This window comes from Cyprinus carpio, chromosome A7 (assembly GCF_018340385.1).
Source record: "Cyprinus carpio isolate SPL01 chromosome A7, ASM1834038v1, whole genome shotgun sequence".
NCBI classification, from domain to species: domain Eukaryota; kingdom Metazoa; phylum Chordata; class Actinopteri; order Cypriniformes; family Cyprinidae; genus Cyprinus; species Cyprinus carpio.
In genome coordinates, this window is record NC_056578.1 from 43,321,157 (window position 1) to 43,329,616 (window position 8,460).

The window sequence follows — 8,460 nt, forward strand, 5'->3', positions numbered from 1 at the left end:
AGTTCTCATATACAGCGCGCGATCAGTTCTCAGCACTCAAATACACACACAGCAGTCCAAATGTTTATTGTGTAGAGTATCTCATGTAAATACAGTAGGTTATGGATTAAGTGAACGTGAACAGGTGGGTGAAAACTGACCGTGTGTCAGTATTTCTTGCATGCCTTCCGTCTTAAAAGGACAGCATTCCAAATTAAATACCTATCTGTCATTAATGTTAACCAACAAAAGATGTTAAATACATGTTAAGTAAAACCTACAGTATCTGAAAAATGAGTTTAATTTGTATCTCTATTGTATTTGTCTTATTGTGCTTCTTTAAATATATATATATTTATATATATATATATATATATATATATATATATATATATATATATATACTATTTTTTATAAGTTGCTCCTTTTTCACTTAAAGAAAAGTTCACCCAAAAATGAAAATTGTCATAATTTATTCAAATTTTTCTAATTCAGTCCTTGATTCAAATTTCTCATAAGCTTAATTGATTTGGTCTAAAGAGAGAAGAATTAATGATTATTTTAATTTGAAAACTAAATATAAAATCGCTACCAAAATAAATTCTGGTAACTACAGTTTGGCTAAAACTATTGACTAAAGGTAGTGACTAAAAGTTGACTAAAATGCAATGACTTTTCGTCGACTAAAACTAGACTAAAACTATGAAAGACTCAAATGACTAAAATGTGACTAAGACTATTAAGCATTTTCGTCTCAAGACTAAGACTAAGACTAAATCAAAAACGCCTGCCAAAATTAACACTGCAGGTGGCGCTGTAATCAAATGATTTGGGTGTGCTCTGTGTGAGGTGACATGACAAGTTTGGTGTCAATATGCCAAAGCATTGCAGAGATACAGGCTGAAGTGTCATTTTGGCATCATGCCTCAAATTTGTCGCTGTGCTATGTGAAAACGGTTTTGTCTATCGACACAAAATCCAAAAAAAAATTTTCAGCACAGTCTGAAGATCATCTGACTCGAATTTGGTGAAAATCGGACAAATGGTTGAAGAGGAGTTCGAAAAAGCAAGTTTTCAACATAAATCAAATTGGCGGACAGGAAGTTCCACTTACTCTGGTATATTTGATATCTATGTTGTCTGCATAAGCCAGGGAATATTTTGAGACCAGTTTCATTGCAATAGGCTAATGCAATAAAAAGTTATTAGTATTTTTATAAATGTAATTATTAATGGTTAATGAATGGTTTATTACTCTTGACCAATAGGTGGCGCTGTTACCAAATTGATGTGGCATGGTCAGTGTGAGGTGACAATGGCACATACAAAGTTTGGTGCAAATATGTCAAAGCTTTGCAGAGATACAGCCTCAGATGCATTTTGGCACCCTTCCAGCAAATATGTTGATGCGCTAAATGAGAACCGTTACGTATATCGACACGAAATCCATAACTTTTAGTCAGTTGGGGTCTGAAGATGATCCACGTCAAATTTGGTGAAAAGCGGACTAACAGTCTAGGAGGAGTTCGAAAAAGTAGATTTACAACATTAATCAAAATGGCGGACAGGAAGTATGGCCAATTTTGGCATAATTGGTATGGATGTTCGCGGCATGACCCAAAGAATATAGGGAGGCCATTTTCATTTCAATAGTCTAATTTATTCAAAAGTTATTAGCATTTTTTAGATATTTCATTATAACTTTTGACCACAAGGTAGCGCTGCCACCAAATTTTTTGAGTACCATCACGGCATGGAGCCAAACATTTTTGTAATTATTTTTGTAACGATACGATAATGCGTTCAAAAAATACAGCATTTTAAAACATAATTCAAAATGGCCAACGCCTAAAATGGCTGACACGGGAAAATTGGACATCATTCGACTCGACATGAATCACTGAATCTAAAGATTTTTGGCCAAACCATTCAGAAGTTATAAGCGCTCAGGTGGCGCTGAGTCGAAACACTGCAGGTAGTCTCAGGTTATGCGTGTTATAACACACACCAAGTTTGGTCTCAATACGCTAAACCGTTGCGGAGTTATAGCCTTACAAGCATTTTTGAGTGCTTTTCGTAGAATTTGTTTGCGTGGTAATCGAGAATGGTTGGACGTATCAACTTTTTGCCGGCATCATCTGAAGATGATCTGAGCCAATTTTCGTGAAAATCGGACTAACCGTCTAGGACGAGTTCGAAAAAGTGGGTTTTTCGAACAATTGAAAATAGCGAAAAAACTAAACCTTGCGATTTTTGAATTTTGGGGTTCATTCGACTCGGCATAAGCCAAGGATTTTCCTTCTATGGCTTACAGTTCAAAAGTTATTAGCATAAAAATATTGAAACTTTGGACAAGTGGAGGCGCTAGAGAGTTGGAGTTAGAGACTTTAAATTTGCTATAGTTAATGTTGACACTGTCCTCTATCAGTGTGCCAAATTATACAACTTTCCCGCAATCGGTTCTATGGGCTGCCATAGACTTTCGGCGGAAGAAGAAGAAGAAGAATAACGCCAACGATTTCAATAGGTGCCTACGCACCTTCGGTGCTTGGCCCCTAATTACTGAAGAAATGCTAACAGTAATCCGCCCATAGAGGTTTAACGTTTAATGAGAATCAAACATCAGTCCAATCAATGAGAACATCAGCGATCTGCAAAGCGGTTCAAGCCAAAATGTCTTATGAAGCGACTTAGAAAAAAAAAAAAAAGAGCATCACATCAATAAATAAATATGCAATGACCAAAAAATGCAAAAACAAAGAAGTCCTTCAGCAAGATTCTAAGACTACTTCATCACAGCATCTCCAGCCCAAACACTGCACACCTTCACACACAGCACAACTGATAGTGTGCTAACTCTTTTCAACTATATGTAAGCTTCTCACGAGAGCCATAAACAATAATTTGTATATGTTTTAAGCTTCTGCAAAAACACAAATCGAGTTGGCACTTTGTCATGACATGAGAGCATGCTTTAGTCCTCAGTGTTGCAACAATCGCATTTTTATTTTTAGATGTTACTCTGAGGGGGTTCAAAGGTAAAACCACTTCTCCAAACAAATATTCTTTTTCCTATTTTATTCCCACAAGTGCATATATATATATATATATATATATATATATATATATATATATATATGTATGAAAAAGAAATATTTGTTTTTGTGAAAATAGGAATATTTGTTTATGTGCAAATAAGATGAATGTCCAGACTTTAGATGAGCTGAAATGATGAGGGTGACGAGATGAGTATAAATCCACAAGGTTATTTGAGAGCAATGCAATGATATAATCCAATAATTCAAATGAGTGAATGGTGAAGATAGTCAATGGCAATTGGTGCCTCGCTGTCCTTAACGCCACGTTAATTAAAGCCAAATTTATACTTCTGCGTCAAACCTACGCCGTAGGCTATGTGTAGTACAGCGTAGGCTGATGTGCACCTCTCCAAAAATCTAACAGCGCGTCAATTCTACGCGGACAGCAAGCACTTTGATTGGTTTGCTACAATCCCTCCCTCCGTATGTGTTTTGTGTGTGTTTATGTGCACTTTAATATATTTTAATGTTACACCTTCTTACATAAAATAAAACAAAGCAAAGAACAAGTGTCTTTTCATTTATTATACTGCATAGCATTATACATCAGTAGTTGTCCGCGACAAACAATGTTGATCTGCCGTGGTACAAGTCCTTGTGGAGACTTAAAGAATGCCATATCTTCTCCTGTTCCGTTGTTGTCTCCTTTTGTAGTTTTAAATAATGATTTAATATTTTTTGCGGCAGTCGCGGCTCTAACGAGCCGCTTCTTCTTGGACTTTTGTCGTGGTACTGCAGGTTACACCAGCAACATGCCCGTGGACACTGCATACTAGCGGTTTGCACGTGTACTGCACGTCGACGCAGACAACAACGCAGAAGTATAAATGAAAACTGACACATAGCCTACAGCGTAAAGGCTATGGTGTAGGTCTGACACAGAAGTATAAATCAGCCTAAAGGCCCAATGCAGTAGCCTCGCTATGCCGTGGTGATACACGGATCCACACTTCTCGCTTCCCGGAGATGTGCAGTGAATCCAAACAGTGCTCATATAATGAACACGGTGAAATAAAACAAGAGCAATATGGTCTAATAGTGATATAAATGAACTGATATACAAGATGAAAAGTCATTTCTACAAAAGAAAACAAAATAACATCAGTCATTATTACAAATCCCCCAAGTCATTAGTAACAAATGGTCAGCAAATACAGGTGCTGGTCATATAATTAGAATATCATCAAAAAGTTTATTTATTTTATTAATTCCATTCAAAAAGTGAAACTTATATATTATATTCATTCATTACACACAGACTGATATATTTCAAATGTTTATTTCTTTTAATTTTGATGATTATAACTGACAACTAAGGAAAATACCAAATTCTGTATCTCAGAAAATTAGAATATAACTTAAGACCAATACAAAGAAAGGGTTTTTAGAAATCTTGGCCAACTAAAAAGTATAAAAATGAAAAGTATGAGCATGTACAGCACTCAATACTTAGTTAGCTCCTTTTGCCTGAATTACTGCAGCAATGCGGCGGGGCATGGAGTCTATCAGTCTGTGGCACTGCTCAGGTGTTATGAGAGCCTAGGTTGCTGTGATAGTGGCCTTCAGCTCTTCTGCATTCTTGGGTCTGGCATATCGCATCTTCCTCTTCACAATACCCCATAGATTTTCTATGGGATTAAGGTCAGGGGAGTTTGCTGGCCAATTAAGAACAGGGATACCATGGTCCTTAAACCAGGTACTGGAAGCTTTGGCACTGTGTGCAGGTGCCAAGTCCTGTTGTAAAATGAAATCTGCATCTCCATAAAGTTGGTCAGCAGCAGGAAGCATGAAGTGCTCGAAAACTTCCTGGTATACGGCTGTATTGACCTTGGACCTCAGAAAACACAGTGGACCAACACCAGCAGATGACATGGCACCGCAAACCATCACTGACTGTGGAAATTTTACACTGGGCCTCAAGCAATGTGGATTGTGTGCCTCTTTGATTGTGTAGTAGTTCTTGAAGCACTGACTCCAGCTGCAGTCCACTCTTTCTGAATTTCCCCCACATTTTTGAATGGGTTTTGTTTCACAATCCTCTCCAGGGTGTGGTTATCCCTATTGCTTGTACACTTTTTTCTATCACATCTTTTCCTTCCCTTCGCCTCTCTATTGATGTGCTTGGACACAGAGCTCTGTGAACAGCCAGCCTCTTTTGCAATGACCTTTTGTGTCTTGCCCTCCTTGTGCAAGGTGTCAATTGTCGTCTTTGGACAACTGTCAATTCAGCAGTCTTCGCCATGATTGTGTAGCCTACAGAACTAGACTGAGAGACCATTTAAAGGCTTTGCAGGTGTTTTTGAGTTAATTAACTGATTAGAGTGTGGCACCAGGTGTCTTCATATTGAAACCTTTTCACAATATTCTAATTTTCTAAGATACTGAATTTGGGATTTTCCTTAGTTGTCGGTTATAAACATCAAAGTTAAAAGTAATAAACATTTGAAATATATCAGTCTGCCTGTAATGAATAAATATAATATACAAGTTTCACTTTTTGAATGGAATTAATAAAATAAATCAACTTTTTGATGATATTCTAATTATATGACCAGCACCTGTACTCATGTTTGAGTGTCAAGTCAAGTCATCTTTATTTATATCGCGCTTTAAACAAAAAAGATTGCGTCAAAGCAACTGAACAACATTAATTAGGAAAACAGTGTGTCAATATTGCAAAATGACAGTTAAAGGCAGTTCATCATTGAATTCAGTGATGTCATCATGCAGCTCAGTTCAGTTTAAATAGTATCTGTGCAATAATTTCCAATCAAATCAAGGATATTGCTGTAAATGAAGTGTCCCCAACTAAGCAAGCCAGAGGCGACAGCGGCAAGGAACCAAAACTCCATCGGTGACAGAATGGAAAAAACCTTGGGAGAAACCAGGCTCAGTCGGGGGGCAGTTCTCCTCTGGCCAGACGAAACCAGCAGTTCAATTCCAGGCTGCAGCAAAGTCAGACTGTGCAGAAGATTCATCTGTTTCCTGTGGTCTTGTCCCGGTGGTCGTCTGAGACAAGGTCTTTACAGGGAACTGTCTCTGGGGCTCTAGTTGTCCTGGTCTCCGCTGTCTTTCAGGGCTGTAGAGGTCCTTTCTAGGTGCTGATCCACCATCTGGGCTGGATACATACTGGATCCGGGTGACTGCAATGACCCTCTGACTTGGATACAGACTGGATCTGGTGGCTACGGTGACCTCGGAATAAGAGAGAAACAGACTAATATGAGCGTAGATGCCATTCTTCTAACGATGTAGCAAGTACATCGGGTGTTTTGGGAAGTGTTCCCGGTTCCGGTTTACCTAAATAATGCAGCCTAAAAATCCTTTAATGGATTGCGATATTAGAAGTGTATTAGTATGTTATGTGTAAGCCAGGTTAAAGAGATGGGTCTTTAATATAGATTTAAACTGCAAGAGTGTATCTGCCTCCCAAACAATGTTAGGTAGGTTATTCCAGAGTTTGGGCGCTAAATAGGGGAAGGATCTGCCGCCCACAGTTGACTTTGATATTCTAGGTATTATCAAATTGCCAGAGTTTTGAGAACGCAGCGGACTTGGAGGACTATAATGTAACAAGAGCTCATTCAAATACTGAGGTGCTAAACCATTCAGGGCTTCATAAGTAATAAGCAAGATTTTAAAATCTATACGATGTTTGATAGGGAGCCAGTGCTGTGTTGACAGGACCGGGCTAATATGATCATACTTGTAGAGTGTAAACTTACAACGACTTACAACGAGTAGGCAAGTAGTGTTAGTTCAACCATGTGGTTTCCCTCTACCAAACAAACTGAATTGCTCTTTGGGGACCAGGGCCCGGTTCCCCAAAACGTTCTTATCGCTAAGTAGTTCTTAACCTGTTCCTTAACCTCTCTCTTAATGTTATGGCACGATTCCCGACGCGTTCATTCGCAAAGTATATCTTCTGTAAGTCACACTTTCGTAAGGTTGGTCTGGACCATTCGTAATCTCTCTCTTAGCATTGTTTGAGCTCAAGACACTAGTCGCCGCCACTGTGCAGCAGTCTTTAGAAATCAGCGCAGCGCAGTACAAGTCCAACTATGGTATGTTGACAATGTTGTGGCTCAAAAATGATTTTATGTTATGGACATTTTAAGACTAATAATAAAATATGTTCGCAATGGATACAGGCGGCCTGTGGCGTGTCTAGAGCATTTTAAATGGGGTGGCCAGTCTGGGGCACTGGCTCAAAAGAGGTTGACGGGGGGGGGGAGGGGCATCTACATATTTATGTGGGATTCACTCTCGAAGTAGCAGTGATTGATATTTATGTGGGATTCACTCTCGAAGTAGCAGTGATTGACACAATGATGACCAAAGCAAATAGACGGGAGAAAATATGTGAAAATGGGGATTAAGACTAGAGCACCCTCACTAATTTTAGAAGCACCATCAGTGATTATTTCTGGAACCTGGTTAATACACTTTTATTGCAAAACTATATACAAAAACAACAAAATACAAATGCAATGTGGAGATTCGTGCTCGTGCATTACATGGATCACGTAACATTATGCACTCTCGATATGTCAAATATCGGGGGGGGGGGGGGGGGTGGCTATTAGCCTAGGCTATTTTGTAATGTCATTAAAGCGTTTAAATTGGCAATCACTTTTGATAATTAAAATCTGGCAAACAATTTGGCTCTAAATGGCTAAGATCTATAATTGGGTAAGCATGGTGGTGTCCAGTAAGTGACCAACTATGGCAGCGATCCAACGTCTCCTTGTATTGAATCAAAGACGGCGCCGGCCGCGGAGCCGTTTAGTCCATGTCAATTTTTTTTATATGGCAAAACTTAAGCCCTTTTGACATTTTGCCTGACGTGCTATATTAAAAAAAAAACGCCTCCCAAGACAACTCATTATGGAGCTGCTGGACCTTCTCAGACCTGCGCTTGCCAGGCTAACGCGGCGGAATTTTGCTTTAAGCCTTGAAGTCCAGCTGCTTGCAGCGCTAAGGTTTTTTGCTAAGCAAGACCTCGGTTTGGAGGTGGGTCCACACTGTCACCAACGCCCTTTTGCGCCATGCAGGGGAATTCTGATTGTAAAGTACCTTGCCATTAATATAAAAGTGTATTACATATTTTTTAGAAGTCGTTAAACCCATGTCAAGAAGCGGTACAAGTGGCACAACGGGATAAGGAGGGTGGATGATTAGCGAGGGATACCCGCGTCGTCTACCCGTCACAACATATCGTGTGAAGATATTACTGACAATTTGATCATTTAATTAATAGTCTATATTTTACGGATAACTTAAACTATGTTAAAATAAATGTTACTTTTATATCTTTCGAGTCTTTTTAGCGTGCTAAGAGTGAGCGTTATCGGGGAACCGGGCCCAGGTTTATATCCTGTTA